This window comes from Papaver somniferum, chromosome 1 (assembly GCF_003573695.1).
Source record: "Papaver somniferum cultivar HN1 chromosome 1, ASM357369v1, whole genome shotgun sequence".
In the NCBI taxonomy this organism is placed as follows: domain Eukaryota; kingdom Viridiplantae; phylum Streptophyta; class Magnoliopsida; order Ranunculales; family Papaveraceae; genus Papaver; species Papaver somniferum.
The window spans coordinates 7,565,768-7,588,735 of record NC_039358.1 but is presented as its reverse complement, the minus strand read 5'-3'; the positions used below and the strand labels follow the sequence as shown (position 1 = coordinate 7,588,735).

The window sequence follows — 22,968 nt, the reverse complement described above, 5'->3', positions numbered from 1 at the left end:
ATATACCATGATTTTCACCCGTCCAGACATTAGTTTTGTCGTCGGTGTTTTGGGACGCTGCCAGAAAAATACAGGTGAACTACACTGGAAAGCAGTGAAGAAAGTGCTTCGATATTTGCAAAGAACGAAACATTTCCAGCTTGTATAAAGAAGATCTAATGAATTGGAAGTGGAATGTTTCTCAGATCCTGACTTTATGGGTTCGGATAAGCTGAAATCTATATCTGGTTATGTATTTATGTTTGCTAAAGGTGTTGTTTCGTGGAGAAGTGTAAAGGAATATGTTGAAGCTCAATCCACAATGGAGGCAGAATACATTGCTTGCCACGAAGCAATAATTCATGCAGTTTGGTTGAGAAATTTTATGAAAGGTCTTTTGGTTATAGATTCTATATCTAGACCTATGAAATTTTACTGTGACAATCAATCTGCAATTAGCTTTGCGAAAGACAATCAAGGGACAGGAACGGTGAGACATATAGATGTTAAATACTTCTTGGTAAAGCGCAAAATCAAGAAGCGGGAAATTGATATTTCTTATGTTTCGACTGAATATATGTTTGCAGATCGTATGACTAAGGCGTTTAAAGGGCATGTAACTTCTATGGGTGTTGTTGATATGTCATAGATGTATGACTTTGATTGTAAATAATCAAATATCTCAGTTTATATATCAACGTGCTTTGTTCTGATTGCTCTTGCTATTTTGTTTTTGCTGTAATGTCTTAATTGATGCATTCTAAAGTTCGCAGATATCTTTTCATGTTAAAATGGAATGCGGTAGTCTTTTAAAAGACGTTGGCGGATCTCTTTTGAGGTTATAAGATTGTTGTAGTCTCTTGAAAGAGGTATTAGCAATTTTTTTAAGATCATAAGGAAGCCTTTTTTAAGGCATAAAGGGATATGTGTGAGGATTAAAAGGTCATTGTCCTTTATGTAAGTATGCCTAAAGATTAACTCAAGAACAATAGTTTATCTAGATTTCTGATTATGGAAACGGCTTATGCATCTTCTAAATGGTGTTTGGGTCTTCATAGTCGAATTCTAGCATATTGTTGATTTTGAGGATAAGGTTATACATGAAGGATTATATTTTCTAAAACGGGTTGGCCACCTACGAATTTCTACCTGACATCACTAATCCAACTTTGTTTTTTGTAAGCGGGAGATTTTAGTCTCTATGTTGGTTTAGCAACAAAACATATTTTGTATTTCTTTAAACTGGATTAACATTTTGTATTTCTTTAAACTGGATTAGTACTAATCGTAATCAATGAGGTTAAGGTTTATTCATGTTGATTACATAAGTTTAAGGGTACATAAGAATAAGTATATATAAGTTTAAGGGTACATAAGAATAAGTATCTCTTAGACTACTTAGAATGGCATACTAGTTATAATAATGCTATGCGAGACTGTTTTTCAACTGTTTTTCAACTCTTGATGGAAGGTTGAATGACACATGTCTTTTCTAGCATGAGGTGGACTCCATTCTAGCTCTTGTTTAAAAGAAATTTTTCCATCATAGGACAAGAGAGGATAGTAGTGGAAGTGTCTAGTAAGATAGGAAACAACTGAAATTTCTAAGTTTTGATAGAAAACAACTGAAATTTCTAAGTTTTCCTTTCGCACTTATACCTCTTATCTACTTTCATCTTAATGTTATATACACATGCAGAATATATGATCCGGATGCATGAATTGTCATACCAGCTTATAATATTAACCTATACATGAAGAATAGCATGATTTACAGCTAATACAAGATTTGGAAGCATGATTATAGGCTGATATTCCAACACTGCCAACAGTAATCAGACTATGCCTAACAGCCACAGTAGCATGTACAAGGACTCGGATGGATTCGAACCATCATCCTCATTAAACCTTGCAGGTTTGTGGGCTCTTACCATTTTGAGCTTACGAGTCCATTAGTTAGATAAACCAACCAACTGATAAATGTGCTACTACAGAATCCGTCCAAACAACAATTGCTTCAAAGATCTGATAATGTGCTACTACAAAAACTGTCCTCTAATCCTAAGATCTGAGATACACGCAACTATGTAAGCCCATAAAATTGAGCTGATCATCTGATATTTAGCTACAAGCTACAGCAAAATCCATCCAAGAATTCCGTTTGATTAAATTCAGGGAAAGGTCAAGTGATATTTGTTTATTACCTGCCTGCCCGACTATTTCTGGTCTTGACTGCTCCTGCCAACATCAGACCAAACCTCGGAGCCACAGAACACGGATGGATTCCGACCATCATCCTCTGCAAACCTTAGAGGTTGAGCGCTCTTACCATTTGAGCTGACGAGTCCATTAGTTCAATATTTGGCTGATAGCACTAACTTTTTCTTTTTTATGTAAGCCCATAAAATTGAGATAATCGGAAGCTAATAAACGAGCTACTGCAAAACCCATCCAAGAAATTAAATTTTGTTAAAGAGCTACTGCAAAACCCATCCAAGAAATTAAATTTTGTTAAAGATCCATCGAGTTGCTTCGAAGGTTTTTCTATCAAAGCTTTTGGAAATCAATAATGGCCATATCATAAAAACACATAAGCAAAACCTTTCTAATATGAACCTTAAATAATATTTAACTTCAAAGCAAAATAAAGTTCAGTAAATAATCCAGTTAATCACCATAAGCACGTCATAAAATTTAACCTTGTTTCGATATCATCTACACAAGCCTACCAGCCAAAACTCCAGATCTCTTGATACAAAATAAGAACACTCCACAGTTCCAGCAAAATAAGAACACTCCACAGTTTCTAAAAGTCAACTACAAAAGTTTAGCACTCAAACTTCAAGCAGTTATATGAAACAGTTTTGCGAACCATCTTCTAATAGAGCATTATACATTATTATCTGTGTAACATTTTTTCATACCGATAATCTGTGCAACATCGATAACTTTTGATACCATTACAACCTTTACCAGTTCCAAACCTGCTCTCAGAAGATAATATGCCACAACAAATGAAAAACCATCTTATTCGAAGCTAACAGAATATAACTGAACCCACACAGCTTTAGCAACAAACGCTTTGAGCTTCGACAATGAATCAACCAAAAGTACATATAGATTTCGCAATATTCAATCACCCACGGGGCTTCAATTCTTCACTTGTTTCAGGATGACCAGCGAACTTATATTTTTCACAATAAAATAACTCAACATATGACTTACAACCTACACAAACGTTCTTTTAACAATGGAACTAATGTTAGGAATTTTTTGTGCACAGAACTTGAAACCTTCAAAAGATAGGAATATGTTTGTTATCCAAGACACATACGCATACCAAACATCAAACAGAAACGAACAAAACATTAAACAAATTAGAGCAAGAAACAGACGAGCTTCGGGAGATAGTAATGAACTTGTACACGAGTTGCTGAGCCGAAAAATAATATTGCAGTTTAAATTGGTATGGTACACTTTAGGATTAAAGTGTGTGTTTTGTACTTGACTAATTTCAATTCAAACAGATTTTGAGGATTGAAAAATAACAATAACTGAGCTCCTGAACATCACAATTTCAAAACATGTTGACAGCTAAGAAAACCAGGTTAACTGCCTTCCTAAAGTGTGATCTAATAGTACGAAATCTTAAAGTGAGAATCAAATCAAGTGCGGGTATTTTGTTGTATGTACCTTGATCTGAAACTGCAGCTTTGCTGTGAAATTCCTTGTGATTCATCATCGGTGGGATTCAACAATTCGTTATTGTTGATCAATAGCACGTTGAGTCAAGAAGCAATTTAAGAGTGACACCACACACAACAACAAGGGAGAACCCGGGCAAAAAAGACCCCGTGCGAACTCCCCTGTTAAAACCACAAATCAATTTTTTTTTATTAGGGTTTGGTTGACCTGCCAAGCAAGCGCACCTGACATGGCAAAGGTCGGGATGACAAAGAAGATCCGACACACAATATTTTGCATCGATCTCTTTCACATCTCATCTTTTAACCTCAAATCCTCACCAAATCTATCATCAATCAATCAACAAATCAGCAAGCCCTGGAATCTTCTCTTTACATCATCATGAATGAAAAATTGCTGATAATACACCGTACCGATTCACCTCTGCTTTCTCATCTGAAACCAAGATCGAACTTCCATATGAACAGAACTGAATGAACAATTACTGATCATGAATGAACAATTACTGATCCACACCAGACCGATTCACCTCTGCTTTCTCATCTGAACCAAGATCGAACTTCTGCACCAACCACCAAGTAATCATAAACAAACATATGAACAGAACCGTCCATCATCTCAATTGATAGAATCCTCTCCATCATCAAAATCACCTGCAAAACCAAAAAAAGAAGAAGAAGAAAACAACGATCCAAAATCGTTTCCTAAGAAATATAAATCGAAGAAAAACTAAGAAATTCAACGGAGAAACGATTTGGAAAACTGGATCTGAGAAGAGAAAACTTGATGAAATCTTTAAAAACTTGTATCAAAATTTCGATCTTCTATAGATCTATAGAGACCCTGAAAATCAAATTATGAGAACCTAAGAAAGAGATGAAGATCTGAGAAACCAATTTAAGAAGATACAAAGGAAACAGTCAGAGAGGAGGAAGAGAAGATAAAAGGAAAGCCGAATGTCTAACATTAAAAAGGAAAACCCTAACTTATTGAAAGGATAAACGGATGTGATTAAAATGTGTGGTTGAGAATTAAAGGACGAGATCAAAACAACGAATTTTTAGTTGGTTTCTTGCTTTTTATTGTCGGTTGAGTATTCTTTGTTTCGAACATATTTTTACACGCCACATGTATTTGTGTCAATAATGGACCACCTTGTGTTATATGACCGTTAGTTTTTCTGCCTGGATAGCACCACGGGCCACGGCAATTGGGATTTAAGTCTTGTCTTTATTAATGAAACTTACTAGTCTTGTCTATTTTTTTTTTTGCTTATGGAATATCTTCATCATGTTTAAAATTAATTTCGTTACCAACATAAATATTATTAAACATTCAATAACATCATGAGACTAAAAACTTATAAAACATTTTAATAAATAAAAAATAAAAAAATAAATGAATAAAAAAGACAAATGAAAATTATATATATTAAACACCTTCAAACCCTAAAATACTTAGTCCAGTTTCATAATTGACCAAAAGTTATATTTTTCCGTTCTTTTTCCAAACTTTAATACTATTTAAATTCTGAAACTCATGTTTTTCTTTAAATATATAATTGTCATTTTTGGTCCTTACAATTATTATACGACTTCATTTTATCACTTTAAGCATCATCGAGATTGGAATACATCATAATCTCAACAAAAAAAAAAAATCTTGTTTAGCTGCTTCACTTTTCATAAGTTGTTCCATCTCAATTAATCATCTGATTATTTTGGTATCTTATTAAAATAAAATGAATATGGAGCACTCATTTCCTTCAGTGACTTAATGGTCGTCTTTTGATTTTCTTTTCTCTATAAATATTTAAAAGTGTTTTTTTTCATGTAAATCACTAACTATAAAGAAAATTATAATTACAAAAAATAGAATCAAATACAAACTGGGAACGAAATATGTTGATAAAGGTAAAAATTTGTCCAGCATCAAATTCTTGTTAAGCAAGATAAATAATTGAAAATATCGAGTAAAAATATGGACACCATGAATGATAAGAAGGGGAAAATTCAAAGCGGGCATATATGGTCGCAGGCCCCCTTAATAATTTGAAATTATATAATAATCCATATATTTTTAATATTACAATGTTAACACAAACTTCTCGTGCTTTCATTTAGCTTGGCATGTGAACTCTCAATATATTGTTAACATCCATCTAAATTTGTATGGTTTGGCATTAGCATTTCTGTTAAGGACTATTCTTATTTTACAAAAAAAATTCGCTATAGAGGTCGAGAATAAAGAGTAAATTAAGGTATCATTCCACTTCTTAGTGATTGGATCGACAAGATCTACCACAAGTGTTAGGTGATTGTTGTCGTATGCATCAAAAATAATTTCACTTTCTCAGTTACAAATAATATGGATAAAGTATATGGTAAGAAAGAGTTCGTTCCACGGGAGGCTTTCATTTATACTAATTTATTTTTAATAAACGGAAATAATATTAAATCATATCCAAATATTAGTTTTAATATACGGAAATAATATTAATTGGTATCTAAAAAAATTTAGAATTTCTATATTATTGGTTGGTTGGATTTATTTATTGTATTATTGTTAGCAAGCTTGACCCATAAAAATCACCTATTTTACCTTATAAAGTAGTATTTCTTTTTAGTGTGCTCAATATTTTTAGGAAACACTACGGCTAAAAACATCAATAAGATCTTATTTTTATCGTATTTACCTCGAACATTATTTTTGTCCAAAAACATTCAACATCTTCTACATCAACATCTCAAAATTTTGATTCATACATGTTTTGATATTTTCATGATTTTTTATTAACAATCTTGTATTTCTGTGAAGGATTAATAATCTTGTTTTTTTCAACATCCATTCCACTTACACTGATTAAAATTTTGCAATTCTCTAGTTTTTCATTAATTCACGGTTTACTTGGACTCTTTGATGCAGTGAACGAATCTTAAAATGACAAAAATAATTTGCAATGGAATAAGGTGTGTTGGTTCATTTTTATTTTTTTTTATAATTAAACACTATATTGGTTCAAAATATATAACAATGGCTAATTTCTTTTCAATTCCATGTGAGTCACTTATTGGTTTGTTGGTCGTTTCTTTAAGCATACTAAACGTGATTTTATTGTTGTTGTCCTTTTGAAATACTACTCCTTTTGAAAATTGCATGTTGTTCTTATCAGTTGACAATCCGGTGAGAAATATTCCATCTGTAGAAAGCATGATCAAGAAAAACCACTCAATACATTCATGCATTATCTATTTATTGAAACATTGAAATGACTGTTGCATGATTTTATCAACTAATTGTAACATTCTTACTTGTTGTTACATTTACCTTAAAACTCAGTCATCCGGATATTACAAGCTTTTCATGTTTAGTTCGACGTCTTCATATTCACTTGCAGTTCCAGCTGTGAAAGCCATTTCACTAAGTTGTTTAGCTAGATTTCTTATTAACGTTGCTTCTTCTCCATCTACATTTTTCGCTCCCAACTCCAACTTGAATGCCTGTCTTTGCAACTTCTGTAACAAAATTATTTAAAAAGAATATAAATATTAGTCTCTACTACTATTCTTTAAGCTAACATAGTACTTAGTATTTTCATAAAACAAAGTTCTCTGCAATAAACTACAACTGAAAAATTAAGTAGTTAATGGTTGAGAACAAAGACGCACGTACTCATAAGCCACCTATAGTCTTATATCAGTATACATTTTGCCTTCGATTTTTCTGCCTCTGGTAGTTTCGATACTTACACCTATCATTCTTTATAAGTTAAATGTGCTGTCAATCGACCCATCAGCAGCAAAGATGACACACCATTCCGTCTATATTTCTGCAATGAATTTGTTGCCTTTTGCCTTAAATATCTTGATTCCATGAATTTTACGGCGTTCAAAGGTTGCACCTGTCCAATGCAAACATAAACTGTACCAAGTTTTTCATGTTTTTAATATATATGGATGGGTTTCACTGGAGAAAAAGGCAAAAATATAGTTAGAGCACCAGAACGAAGATCTAAGACTTTTATATCACACATCCATTACAAAGGTCCTAAGGGAATGGAAAAAAGGTCAATAGGAATTGACTTAGACGATTAAATTAAATGAGTCACAAAGATGCAAATAAGATTTTAATGAGAAAGGCGGACCTTAGACTATGAATGATTTCATTTGTAAATGAGGATCTTCTCTTTGTAGCACACCGTCTTCCCGGTAATTCCAACAATAAAAATCCAATAATAAAAAGAAAAAGAAAAATCGGAAAATCATTAAAGAAAAAAATTAGAACAAAGTCATTAGAGTGAAAGAGTCAATTACCTTTTATGGAGGTTGTGAGATAAAAGGGGCAGTTCATTTCTGGTTCTAGTGATGAAGAGGATATCAGAATTCGAAAATTTTACTTCTGATCAGATTTAAAGGGTTTTTGTTTGTTTTGGTTATTATAGTGGAAGAAACATAAAATGGTGCAGATTAAAGAGAGGGATCCAAATATAGATTATCCGATTTTAGCAATCTGATACGGTCAAACATTTTAGAAAGCAACGACAACTTCTTGCAAATACCTTGACCAAATACCCCGCCAACAGAACAAAAAACGATCAGCACTCAATAGCTGATTAGAAAACAAAATATAAAATCTAGGTCTGTACTCTTTATAATACAAAGAAAAAGGGTAGAAGATTACCGTGGTTATGGAATGAGAGAGGCATTGCACTTCTTGTGATGATCTGCAAAAAAACACAAACAAGTACACACACAACAAATGATCAGGAAAAAAACCCTAGCAGGGAAAAAATTCACCACAAAAACTACGTGACCCCAACCTTGCTCGTGAAGTTTATATAGATAGTAAGAGCACCAAATTTTTAAAATAATAAATCGCCGAAATAGGTAAAAGAATATATATAGATAGTAAGAGCACCAAATTTGTAGAAGAATAAATCGACGAAATAGGTAAAAGAACATATAATATATATATATAGTAAGAGAATAAAATTTATAGAAGAATAAATCGCCGAAATAGATAAAAGAATATTCAATTTAAGAAATAAACTTGTTATGGTCATCAACATCTTTAATTTGGAAATTTATATTATCTCGATATCGTCATAATTAGTAGTTGGGTAACATTTTAGTATAGAAAATCCGGGGCATATCAAAAGAATAACAAAATTCAAAATCCACCTTGCATAATTATTTTTTTTACTGTATTTTCATATCTATTTTGTTTTAATTATGGTATAAATAAAATTAAAAGAAATAACATGAAAATGATGTTTACTAATTCGATTTTTGTATGATTGTTTTTGTATGAGCCAGTTTTTTTATTTGCTCGATTTTTTTCATGCTAATCAATATTTGTTCCCGTTTTTCTGTTTTAAATTCTAATGTTTGCGTAACATTTTTATTGTCACACAGGATTAACAATAAATCTATTCATAAGAGAGACACATAAATCTAGTCGCAGAAAAGACACACCGTCTGATCGAAAGTTTAGCATCCACGATCAATCTAATTATTTTTTTAATTCCAATGATTCATAGTTTGATCAAAGATTTTTAAAATGCAATTGTAGTCAATCAATTTTGTTTTTCAATTTTAATACACTGGAATTGTAATAAGAATTACTTTTTTAGCTATAAAAAGTGTAATCAGACATTGAATATTGGATTATTTTTTATAATTTTATTTATCGATATAATTTCTTGATGAACGATTAATATATTGATGTGACTTATTTTTAAATTTTAATTTCAAATATAACTTCTCTTTAAATTAGCATTAAATATATATTCAAAATAATTTTTTAATATATTTTTGGAAATTCCGTGAAATTTTATATATTTAGTTTTATTAAATAATTTTATATTGTGTGTGATTGGTCGCAAATTATAATATCACCAAAAATAAAATAAGATGGGGTCAGAATCAACCAGAAGCTCCGGTTAACTAGAGCCTCGAAATTACTCTGTTTTTTATATAGAGAATTATATTAGAGAGAGGATCCATAAACACTCTTAGATGGATAATGTCAGACAAAATGTATTTACTAGAAACGATATTATCGGTGTATAAATAAAACCGATATATCGGTCTATACCGACCTGTACAACCGATAATATCGTTTCGTCTTTGTATCGCCGATATTTTCGATATCGTATAGGTATTTTCCGATATCCGATAAAAACCCGTAATATCGACCTGTACAATCGATATTGACTACCTTGATAACGACTTGAGAAGTCTCTAATCTATCTATTAGTACAAATCATCACAACTAAAATGATTTGCACCACTACATTCCACATCATTATATTTAATTAGGGGTGTAAATTGGGCCGGGCCGGGTAGCCCAGCCTATTTATTAAATGGGACGGTATAGGACAGGCCAGAACATCTCTTATCCATGAAATTAAAAGGGTCGGGCGGGCAGGGTTATTTATCTACAATTAGTACCCATGGCCTATCCAAGCCTGTTTTGTAATTTGGGCTCGGGCGGGTAAGGCCGTGAGGGCCTTGAATATTACAAACAAATATATATTATACATATATATTATTAAAAATAAAAAGAAAATAGTAATAATACACAAGTTTTACTTAAAATTCATAATCAAATACGAGAATTGAGATGGGAATAAGATAAACCAAACTTCGTATAATTTTTCCTGAATTAAATCATTAGAAAAGGAAACTGCCTTAGATTTTGCTCAATATTTTCTCTATATGGATTTAGACTCTTATGGAGTAAAAGTTAAGAAATACATATGAGAATTATGAGGGTTGACTGTATTAAGTATATATACCAAGTATATTCTAGGATAAAACAAATGAGTTCAGTCACTTAAGCTAGCTAAATGGATAACACTGGCGGGCTAACAGGGCGGGTAACATTGACGGGATAATAGGGAGGGTATTGGGTCGGGCAAGAAAATTTGACTTGTGACCTATGCCCGCCCTCTTATTTAAATGGGCTAGGTCGGGCCAGCCCGTAAAGGGCCACGGTCACCCATGAATTGTCATGGGACAGAATGGACGATACTGGGGCTCGGGCTGCCGGGAAAAATTTACACCCCTGTATTTAATTCAGAAGCAACCATCTAAAACTCAACCCCTGGACACCACAAATGACTAATTTGAAGTTCTGCACAAAATATAAGAATAACCTCTTCATAACAGAGGAAAAATTAGTTCAATGAAGAGTTGAAAATTTGATTGAAGAAAATGTTAGAAAGAGAAAAAAATTAGAACTATCCAGTTTTAACACGTGCCTCGGTTCTCGATGACACGTGTTTCAAAATCGACGTAACGAACGAGGTAACTTTGTTTTTCTAGGGAACCGGAAAGGTAAAGGGGAAAAAGGAACTTAGGGTATTCAATTTTCTTCTCTTGGTAATGCAATTTTCTTCTTCTGCATTAGAATGAAGGGTGAGAATGGGTTCATTAGCAGTAAATACTCCTGAGTATAAGATCCCAATGGCTCAACAGAATGGATTGCCTGATCTCCCGTCCCGTGAAGAAACTTCTTCAGATGAGGAGAATAATGTTCATTATTGTGGTGTGTTACTTATGAAGAACGAACTCCCAGCTGATGGTATATTTTCTTTCTATTGCATATTTCTTTTTTGTTTCTGTTTTCTGCTTGTATGCCCAATTCTAGGTCCTGCCATAATAATTAGTGCTGAATTTCATGTATGTGCATATCTGTGAAGCGGCATGAGTCAGTTTAAAGATAATCATTCTTCATTTTTCTTTAGTGAAAGGTAGAAAGAAAAATAGTAGCTAGGTTTTTATTTATTTTCGAAGTGGTTAACTACTTGAGATTTTGTTTGACATGAAGTTTTGAACCCCAATAGTCAGGTTTCGATTTCTTGTATACGTCAAAAGGAAAGAAAATGTTGTCAAAATGAAAGAAAATGTTGCACTTAAGAAATACGGCTTTCTTGTTGAGATTGAATTCTTGCAGTGAACAAAAATCTGAAACTTATGTTGCATTTTCTTTTATTTTCTTTTGAGTTCCCCCTCAGCATTTATTTGGTTATAGTATGGTGTTTGTGACTTTGTTTCGTCGTGTAAATGCTGATGAGAACCATATTCTTGTCCTCTCATGGTCTTTCACCTTTGGTACCTCTAATAAAGTGTCTCGGGGAGGCGAGGGCGGAGGTGAACTTCAAGTGGTGTAGCGTTAGGCATGGTTAAACCTGAGCCTTCTGTCATGTCAACTACCAGTCCGCTTGACTCATTTTCAAAATCGAATGCATTAAGTATGCGAGCTAGTGACATGTGAAGTGTCTGGAGAGCGAAATTGATCCCTGGGCACATCCTTCGTCCTCACCCAAACGGTGTGTACTCAAAATGTTGACCCCTGAAGTCAAAGTTTGCAGCTGCACCTCCATCGAGTTGTTGAAGAAATCTCTCTGGCCTAAATTCTAATGCATTTGACCAGACTCGAGGGTCGCGATGCAATTTCCACAAGTTAAACAACAAACTTGTGCCTGCTCTGACTTCATACCCGCCGACATTGCAGTCTTCCGTAGCCTCATGGGGTACAGAGAGTGGTGCTACTGGGTACAGCCGAAGTGTTTCCTTGATGATTGCTTGGAGGTAGACCAGGTCAGGAATGTCACGTTCCTCTACTTTTCTTTCCTTGCTGACTTTGGTGTCAAGCTCGTTCATGGCCCTCGTCAAGACACTAGGATTGTTTAGTAGTAGTGAGAGAGCCCATGTCAACGTCAATGATGTAGTGTCTGATGCCGCTATAATAAGTTGCTGCAAGATGAACATAACCAAATCAACTTAACTTATTATCACCTATAACATTTGATCACTATGTAGAAGATATAGAGAGAGGATAAAAGATGACAACTGTTCCATGGAATTGATTTCTTCCATCATATATTGAAATACATCCTAGTCTTTATCCAATATATACTTAGATGTTGAACCTAGCTAGACATCTCACATTTAACAGAATGTTTAAATAATCCTTGATTGGATTTTCACTTGGAGCAAGCTAGTGGATGACAGTTCATCAGTTGAGATGGAAGTTCATCTTAAATCTTTATAGTTTCACCTCCTTACTGCACTGTTACTAGGCACATCTTGACATAAGATCCTCAAAAGCGCTTTTGAGATGCTCTAGGAGCTAGTTATTTTCGCTGGTGTATATCTTTGTTCTGAAGGAGCAATCATATAAGTTATAAGGCTGTTAGGGGATTCCTTTTGTACAATGCTTCGTAGATAAATTTTCTCGGGTGTTCACCTTTAGGTGCCAGGGGAATTTTTCCCATAAATGAAAATGGATAATCCTTCATTTGTTTTGTACTATTGCTAAGGTGATTTACTGTCTAGTATATATATTAGTAAACTAGACGAATATTTGTTTTGTACTATTGCTAAGGTGATTTACTGTCTAGTATATATATTAGTAAACTAGACGAATATTTACAGTCTTTCTCCAGGGAAACGTACCAGACAGGTGGCTTTGATGACAGTTTCCCAGCTATAGCTGACGAAGAGCTCATCTGTTTCTTCATCAAGAACTGATAGCAACACGTCCATGAAGTCATTATCATTATGATTTGGTGAATTCTGTGATCTCCTTCCTTGTCTATGTTCTTCAAGCCATTTCTCAGCAACTAAGTCCATCTCCTTGGCTACCCTTTTCATGTGTTTCTTATTTCCATCTATGTCCAACCTCCCAATAAAAGGAAGAACATCAGATGCAACAGAAACCCCGGTTAGTTTGGTGAATTCTGTGATAGTCTCGTGTAGCTTTTGGCCTTCTGCTGTATCTTTGTTGTGATAATCATTGGGGTAGTTTTCGTTATCATCGTCCTTGAGAAGAAGAGACTTTCCTATAACTATCTTCAACACTGCATTCATGGTCGATTCTCCGATTAGTTGGCTCATATCAACTTTTATTGAAGCAGCTGCTGCACGGCTCTGTTTCATCTGGTTTGGGGTTTTCATCCAGTGTCTATGTAATCTTCTTATACAGTTGTCAATCTCCGAGTATGGTACATGCTTGAGCAACTGTAAACGCCTATGGGAGAGTAGGTGGAGGGTACATATCTTACGTATCTCACGCCAGTAAGGACCATAAGAGGAGAAACAAAACAAGGCATATGAAAGGTACTTGCCAGCAGCACTAGGTGGTCGATTAGCGAGGCACCTGTCGTTGGTAGTAAAGCATTCTCTAGACAACTCCCAACTGCTTACAACTAGAGTTGGGTACATACCGAACCGGACCATGAATATGGATCCATACTTGTCAGACATGTCTCCAAGAATTTTGCATAAAGGCTTTGGTCCTACTAGTTGAGGAAGATGACCTACTATAGGCCATGCACCTGCAACTTCAGGCGGTGGTACAGATGATAGTGTAGGATCGGTAAGTATGTTCCTGGTTCTTGTAATTAAGACTGACAGATAATAGAAAAGGGATAAGAAAGCTAATAAGCCTGCAATACTTGCAGACCAGAAGTACTGGCTGATGAAGATTGGAAAACCCACCATTTACTCGGCGCTGCTGCTGATGATGAAGAAAAGAATATAAATATGGAAGGGTACTTGAATGGGCGACAGGGTGAGTGCAGTGAAATAATGTACATATATTGCTTAGCTGCAAGAGATCATTACGTGCACCAGAACTACTACCATTTTGACATTGCCACTTGCCATCAGGCCACAGTTTTATTTCCCAGCTTACCTGCACCAAGACAAATTTGATTGACACCTTCATTCATAACTTAAAGGTGTCACTCTTGCCCAGGATCTATACGCGCCAGACACTCGTAACAGTTATGAATGTCTGGCACGTATAGATCCTGGACAAGAGTGACACCTTTAAGTTACGAATCTGTCTGGCACATATAGATAGATCCTGGACAAGAAAGGTAATTGCTCAATGCTCATCTTATCTACAAAATCTAACCGTATGCTCATCATTACTGTTCATACTTCACGACAAAGAACTCCCAGCTGGAATACTTTCTATCTATTCAATTGATTGCATATCTTCCTTTTTCGACATCTCTGTATTTGGATGCCCAATTATGGCGTCATACTATAATAATTATTGTTGGATGTCTCATGTATGTGGATATCTGTGAGATACCAGTTGCTCAGTCAACTGCTTACGATTTTGTTAGACACTAAGTGGATAAAAAAATCTTCTAATGGGCTTTTGTAATCAAAGATCTGGTCAGCATGATTGTTAGGGTGAACTCTCGTGGTGAAAAAAAATCTGAAATATATGTTGCATTTTCTTTGCTTTGCTTTTGAGTCGTCTCCGTCAAGAGCATTTACATGAGGTTTTTCTTCTGGCGTTTCTTTCGTTAGCTTAGGAGTTGTGTATTTTCGTAAGGGTTTTTGCTCTTCTAAAATGTTGGTGGTTTGTCAATAGGTTCCTGAAGTACTGATTTCACTGGCAGGTGAAAAGTTGAAGCAGATGGAGCATGAGATGAGGGAGGAGTTTCAAACACTAATTAAGCGAGAACTGGAAAGAAATGCTACTGCTAGTCCTCTCAACCTAGGGAGTTCATTCTTCAACTTCCCCTCACTGTTAAATAAGCACGAGAAGAAATCTGTGAATAGAATGCAACATTGTTAATTCTTCTATTCGTCTCGAAATGCTCAAGCATGTACCATACTTGGAGATTGACAACTGTATAAGAAGAATACATAGACACTGGATGAAAACCCCAAACCAAAAGAAACAGAGCCGTGCAGCAGCTGCTTCAATTAAAGTTGATATGAGCCAACCATTCAGAGAATTAACCTTGAATGCAGTGTTGAAGATAGTTATAGGGAAGTCTCTTCTTCACAAGGACGGTGATGACGAAAACTACCCCAATGATTATCACAACAAAGATACAGCAAAAGGCCAAAAGCTACACGAGACTATCACAGAATTCTCAATATTATCCGCGGTTTCTGTTTATCTGAAAGCTAGGTATCTGTTTCTTTTAGCTGTAAGGTTACGCAACATAAGTGTCTATGGTAAAATGCTAGTATAATTCAAGTAGAGAACCTTAACCACCACTGTTGTTCCTTGAGATATATGTTTAATTTTCACGGTCTTTCTTGGCACTTCGCTTAATGCTGCCTTGTTTAAATGACCGCTGGCTCTCCATAATATTAAGTCAATTGTTGGTGGAGGTGTTGCTAGTAGTTCGAGCCTAATTTACCAGTGGGCTCTCAGATTAGTTGTTGACGGGGTGAAGAGTAGACTCCTTCTAAATGTTGTAATCTGCAAGAGTACGACCATCCTCGAGCTGCTCTCCTGCAATAATCAACCTTCGCTGATCTGGAGGAAGTCCATCCTGGTCCAGGATCTTGGCCTTGACACTGACTCGATTGTGTCAAATTAAAAAAAAAGAAAGAAAAAAAAAGAATAATTGCGGTGAGCGTGGATCGAACACGCGACTTTCAGATCTTCAGTCTGAAGCTCTCCCAACTGAGCGATCCCGGTACGATGTACAGAATCCCCAACACTTTAGTACAGTTCTAATCAAATCCTGTAATTCTTTTGTTTTAGCCTATACGGTCAAGCCAAACGTAAAATTCCATTACTTATGCAAACAAGCTTCGTCGTTTTCTCATTATTTTGTTAGAAAAACAAATTTCCCTTTGAAAAGAATAGCGAAACAAAATGACACAGAAAGTGAGATATTCAACTTGGAACGGTGAATCGGGCGACCAACTGAGTCGAAACATTTTCTTCCGATTTTTGGCAAATCTTCATCCTCAGATCCTTGCATGTCCATGATTCCATAAGCTTTCTCCCCTTTCATCTGTTTTTAAGCTTCCATCTATATCCTTTTATCATCTGGTTGAATTTACAGATCTTGATTGATGAATTTTGAGTAGGGGTGCATATATCCTACCCTTACCCGCCATAATTTTTACCCGTATCCTATCCTACCCGATATTTGACGGGTAGGTTGACGGTTAAACATTATTTTATCCGTCGTCAAATGGGTAGGATGACAGATAAAACCCGAAATTATCCTACCCTATCCGCTTACCCGCTTAATATATATATATATATGTAAAAGACCAAATAATCCCTGTCCTTTTTTTAGTCTCGTGTCCATTGTTCCGTTATTTTAAAACAAACAAGGGGTAAAATGTTAACTCCATGTCTTTTGTCAAATCGATCTTAATCTAATACAGAAAATTATCATTTCTCGTTTTCTCCTTCAACCATTTCTTCCACCTTGTTCCTTTTCAATAGAATCTCAGGTAAATCTTTGAAATACCCGAAATCGGCCATGACTTTGAGATTAATAGCTAGGATTTTAGGATGATTCTTGTGAAGCCATAACGCAGAAGCATAAAACCCTTCTTTATCTGATTTACCAATACCTCTCGCACCTCTCAAGTTACATATCAAAGCTGTTAACGGATCTCCTTTAGAACCCTTTACTCGGTTGATTCAAGGTAAGATCTAACTTCAAAGTTGATTTTGTTTCATTTTATTTTTTTGTGTTAAATTGATTGAAAAAATCATAGGGTTTTACGATTTCATGCATGTTGCAGGATACGATATTAGGTAATCTTAATTGATTAGGACAGTTCCAATATATGATTGATTAGGTATAGTTTCAATCATAGCTAATCTTAATTGAGATTATTGATGTACATTTTTTGATATGAATTTGTTGCAGAATACGAGGAATCTGAGTGTGCAAAGCTAATGAAGGGTTTAATAAGTGGTTCTTCCTCCTCCTTCTCCTCCTCAATTAATTCCTGATTTGAAATCCAAACTAATTGTCAGGTGAAAATTCACTAAACCCAGATTTCCTTTTCCATTTTTTACCCAAATAATAGGAGGGTTTTGTGTAGTTGAAGTAATTTTTATGTGGGGTTGCTCATTTTGTTGTTAGGAAGTTAAGCTACTCAGATTGAAAGAAAATTTACATAGAAAATCGATTTGGATTATTTTAATTTTGCATTTTGATAACATTATTTGTGGGAATTATTCATCTTTTTTTGATAACATTACTTGTGGGATTATTTTAATAGTTTTTTGTTAATCCTAATCCTAACTTCACAGTTTCGGCTTCTATCGATAGTAAACCTAAATCTTGGAAATATGCTATGGTCAATGACTTTTTCACACTTCAGAATGATGATAATATTTTGAACTCTAGGATTCCTATTTCAGGGTGTGATAAACTTATTTGGCCACATACTTGGAATGGTACATTCTTTGTTAAATCTGCTTACAAACTCATATATGCGCAGAATACGTATATCAATAATCCACATAGTTATAATCCTCTGTATAAGTCTCTATGGAGTTTACCGATCTTGCATAAAGTACAAGTTTTTGTTTGGAAGTGTCATGAGAATATTCTCCCAACTAAATCCATTATTCATATGTTTGCAAATGATCATGATTCCTATTGTAATATGTGTAGTTCAGGACTGGTTGAAACCCTGAGCATATTATACTTTAATGTGCCTTTTAAAAAGCTCTTTGGTCTCTAACTCCCTATGAAGATCTTATTGAGTAGGATTGTGCCTTAAATATCAGTATCCAGGATTGGATAATCAAGTGCATTTCAGATAATAATTTGAAAAAAAGGTAGGAGCAGTTTTTTCAATTGCCTGGAGCATATGGAAAGAAAGATGCTCTTGTATATTCCAGGGAAAACATTAAATCACCATGTCACATCTAGACAATCCATTAAGCTAGTTAATGACACAAAGTTTTATTTGAGTAATAAAACCTCTCAGGAACCTAGAAATTCAATCTCTGTAGCTGAAAAGAACCCAACAGTCATCAACTCTTTACCAGATGATTGATGTATTATTTTTAGTAATGCTGCTTTTGATAAAATTTCTAATCTTTATGGAGTTGGTCTGGTTATACATGATATTGCAGGTTCATTCATTGGATGCAAACTTAAAGCAGGGTCAATGAGGAACGCAGAGGAAGCTGAAATTCTTACTCTTCTGGAAGCTGTGATGTGGGCAAAGGCAAAAGGAATGGAGAAAGTTCGTTTTTTCAGTGATGCGAAATCAGTCATTGATTTTCTTAATTGCAATAACAACCAACTATTTTGGTATAATAATTTAATCTTAGAAGACTGTAAAACAATCACTTTGTGTTTTAATTTTGTCAAGTTTGAATTCCTACGTAGGAACGACATTGTTCTTGCTGATCAAGTAACAAAATTTAGTAGAAGGTCTAGAACCTCAGGAGAATGGATGAGAAACATCACTGACTTTCCCAACTCTACCATGTAATTCTTATTTTTATCAATAAATTAAATTTCTTTCCTAGCAAAAAAAAAAGTAATGAAAGATTTGTCTGGCGTGTTTAGGGGCGACTAATAAGATAAAATAGTGTCACCCAAAATTAAAATAAAGCCACCCCTTATCTTAATTTTTTTTTTAAAATATCTAAAATGCCCTCCATAATTGGTAGAAAATACCGCAATCGGTAGCTTATATTGATGTATGTTGGTTTGTGTTACGAAAGTTATAATCGGTAGTTAAAATGGTAATCTCGTGATGTTAATTTTTTACCGATTATGGTAATAGCCCCAAATTCAAATTTTTCAAAAACCAATAAAATTTTGAATTTCTCTATTTGCATAATCGGTAGTTTCGTGATGTTTATTATCTACCGATTATACAACCGATAGTCTCATGATGTTCTTTTATCTACCGATTGTGGTAGTATCCCCAAATTCAAAATTTTCAAAAACCAATGCAATTTTGAATTTCTCTATTTGCACAATCGGTTGTTTCGCGATGTTTATTATCTACCGATTGTACAATCGGTAGTCTGGTGATGTTCTTTTATCTACAATTGTGGTAGTTGCCCCAACTCGAAATTTTCAAAAACCAATGGAATTTTGAATTTCTCTATTTGCACAATTGGTAGTTTCGTAATACTTATTATCTACCGATTGTACAATCACTAGTCTGGTGATGTTCTTTTATCTATTGATTGTGGTAGTTGCCCCAAATTCGAAATTTTTAAAAACCAATTGAATTTTGAATTTCTCTATTTGCACAATCGGTAGTTTCAATCGGTAGTCTCGTGATGTTCTTTTATCTACCGATTGTGGTAGTTGTCCCAAATCCAAATTTTTCAAAACTAATGGAATTTTAGATTTCTCAAAAAAAAAAAGAACATACTAAATGAAAAAAAATACTAAACTACTGATTATGAAGAGACACAAAAATATTTTTAACCTTTTTTTTTTTGTCTATTAGTCGCCCCTAATAATTCTTTTTAAAGAATTAGGTACTAAGAAACCTCTCCCCCTTTTAAGAGCAACTAGGAAAATGAATGAATCAATTTTTCGTTCACCGTCTTTCAACCAGTGTAGTCAATATCGGCCGTATCGGCCGATATATCGGGGATATTTCGGATATCGGTTCAGAACGATACGATAAGAAGGATATCGGGGATACGATATTCGCCCGATAATATCGGCCGTATCGGTCGAATATCGGTCGTTTCGGTCAAATATCGGCCGTATCGGTCGATACGAAATTTTCCTACATTTCCTGATATGAGAGGGTATTGGTCGTTTTCTATAAAGTTTAAGGGTAATTTTCGCGAAGAAAGTCTTCTAGGTGGTAGTAGAGGTGCATGTAGCTCTCGAAGCAAGTCTATTAAAGTTACTCTTTTGTTTTTTTGATAAAATTGATGTTATCTATTATATTTTATCCGAAAATGTGTGGAGAAATGTTTAATATAAAATTATATTCTCTAAATCTAGAACCGATATTTCAACGATAATATCCCCGATATAAAATCGTACCAGTGTATCGGTCCCGACCGAAATGAACCGATATCCGATATTAACTACATTGCTTTCAACGTCCGCACATTAAATCGTAACCGTTGGTTTAAAATCGAATTCATCGATTAGATCTTCCCCTTTTTCTTCGTTTCCACGAGACAGACAACCCAGTGCTTCTTTCCCTCCTTTTCTTTTCATCTTTCTTCCTCGAACAACAATCACTACGATTGATTTCATCTGCTCCCCCAAATCTGAGTTCCCATTGATTTCATTTTCTCTCTAGGGAATCAACACATCAATTTCAGTTCATTAATTGATCACCATTTTGATCAGATGAATCTTCGATTTCGGAGAGTTAAGTTGCTTCATTTTCTGTTTTTGATAGAGTTTTCATGCTACCCCAAATGTATGACAAAGTTTTGTGCACATGATATGTTGGATGCAATTCCTCTAAAACTATTCTTTCATTTCATACCTATGTTTCAGAGTGTGGAATCCCAAAATACGAAAAACGTATGGAAAATATTGTTGATTGTTAACGCTCGACTTGTAGACGCAGAAAGGTTTAATTCCTATCGACGGATCTGAAGTTTAAATGGGTTAATACGTTCCTCGATGACACGTGTTTCAAAACCGGCGTAACAAACGAGGTAACTTCTTCATGAAATTTGTTTTTCGACGGAACCTTAAAGGAAAAGGGGAAAAAGGAACTTAGGGTATTCAATTTTCTTCTTCTTCTGCATTAGAATGGGTTCATTAGCACCCCAATGGTATAAGATCCCAATGTGACAAAGATGCTGAATCCATGGCTCAACAGAATGGATTGCCTGATCTCCCGTCCCGTGAAGAATTCTTCTTCAGATGAGGAGAATAATGTTCATTATTGTGGTGTGTTACTTATGAAGAACGAACTCCCAGCTGATGGTATATTTTCTTTCTATTGCATATTTCTTTTTTGTTTCTGTTTTCTGCTTGTCTGTATTTGTATCATTGTATGCCCAATTCTAGGTCCTGCCATAATAATTAGTGCTGAATTTCATGTATGTGCATATCTGTGAAGGGGCATGAGTCAGTTTAAAGATAATCATTATTTTTAATGGCGAAAGAAATAACTGTTGTGTTAGAATTTACGAGAATTAGGAATAAAAACATCTCCGTTGCTGTGATGATACTGGATAAAGACTGTTTTGCGTGTTCGAAGTGGTTAACTATAACAGTTGCTCAATTAACAGGATGCTTGTATATTCTTTTGAACCCCAATAGTTAGGTTTCGATTTCTTGTATATGTCAAAATGAAAGAAAATGTTGACAAAATGAAAGAAAATGTTGCACTTCAGAAATACGGCTTTCTTGTTGAGATTGAATTCTTGCAGCGAACAAAAATATGAAACTTATGTTGCATTTTCTTTTATTTTCTTTTGAGTTCCCCCTCAGCATTTGTTTGGTTATAGTATGGTGTTTGTGACTTTGTTTCGTCGTGTATTTTGTGTAAGTGTTTGGTCTTCTAATGCTTAGGTGTACAGATTGGTGGTTTGTCTATATGTTCCTGAACTGATTACACTGTGTTGGTATTCTATTGCTCAAATGTAGGTGAAAAGTTGAAGCAGAGAGAGGGTAAAAAGAAACAACAAAGAAACAAAAAGAAGAAAAAAAAAGAGGGCAAGAAGTAGCAGACCAAGATTTTAAAGGAGTAGTAGTTTGAGGCTCTACGCAAAGTGATCAAGTAAGTGCCCGAAGATTAAGTAATGAACTTCCTTTTTAAGCAAAAGAGTATTTGACTTGTTAGAATTAAAGCAATTTAGCTCCAAATTAAATATTTTCCTGAGACTTCACTAGTTTCAGACCTCACCATAAGGGGCCTCATGTATGTCTAAGAATTTGTGTAGTTGAGTTTCTATGAAATTCCTTGTCTTCACAGGTGTAGTAATAATCTATGAAATCAGCAGATGCGTAGGTAGCCGAAAACTTGGCTAGGCCATCTGTAGTTTGCACGCATTCATTGTGATTTATTGTAATTTCACTCCCCAAGAAAAATCAAAACCTAAATAAGAGAGCGCTGAAGAAAAGAGAACTAGAAAGCAAGCTAGGAAATTAGTTCTTCCGAAAAGAGAATTCCATCTTATTAGTTCTTACCAAATTAGTATGTATCTAACACATTCTATTTATTAGTTCTTACAAAAAATTCAGTGGGATCCTATGTTTTTAATCTAAGGGGTAGGACCAGAATCTGATGTGCGTCCAAGTGATGTGATAGTTTGTTTAACCTCACTATTGAGCCACAGTAGAAGTATCTATATTAATGAGCCACAATAGAAGTGTATATATGTAACCTTATAAGTTATAACATAAGTTGACTTTGGTAGGCAGTTAAGATTAACCTAGTATTTCATTGTTTTCATCATCGTTAACCGGCAATAACAGCATCTGGACATCTAATACACATTAGGCCTTTATTTATAGTACATCAGGCCTTTATTATATAGTACTCAAACTTGGATAATGCACAGGATGGGAGG

General features: G+C 34.6%; 1 long non-coding RNA gene and 1 pseudogene across 1 annotated transcript; both read right to left on the bottom strand.

The window, feature by feature from the left end:
• Positions 1–1,979: 1,979 nt before the first annotated feature.
• Positions 1,980–4,657, bottom strand: LOC113278818. The gene is made up of 2 exons (XR_003325632.1): positions 4,206–4,657; positions 1,980–4,105 (listed from the first exon to the last, which is right to left on the bottom strand). It is a non-coding gene; the product is annotated as an uncharacterized LOC113278818 (long non-coding RNA).
• Positions 4,658–11,807: 7,150 nt separating this feature from the next.
• Positions 11,808–14,195, bottom strand: LOC113318079 (annotated as a pseudogene).
• Between the last annotated feature and the right edge of the window lie 8,773 nt (positions 14,196–22,968).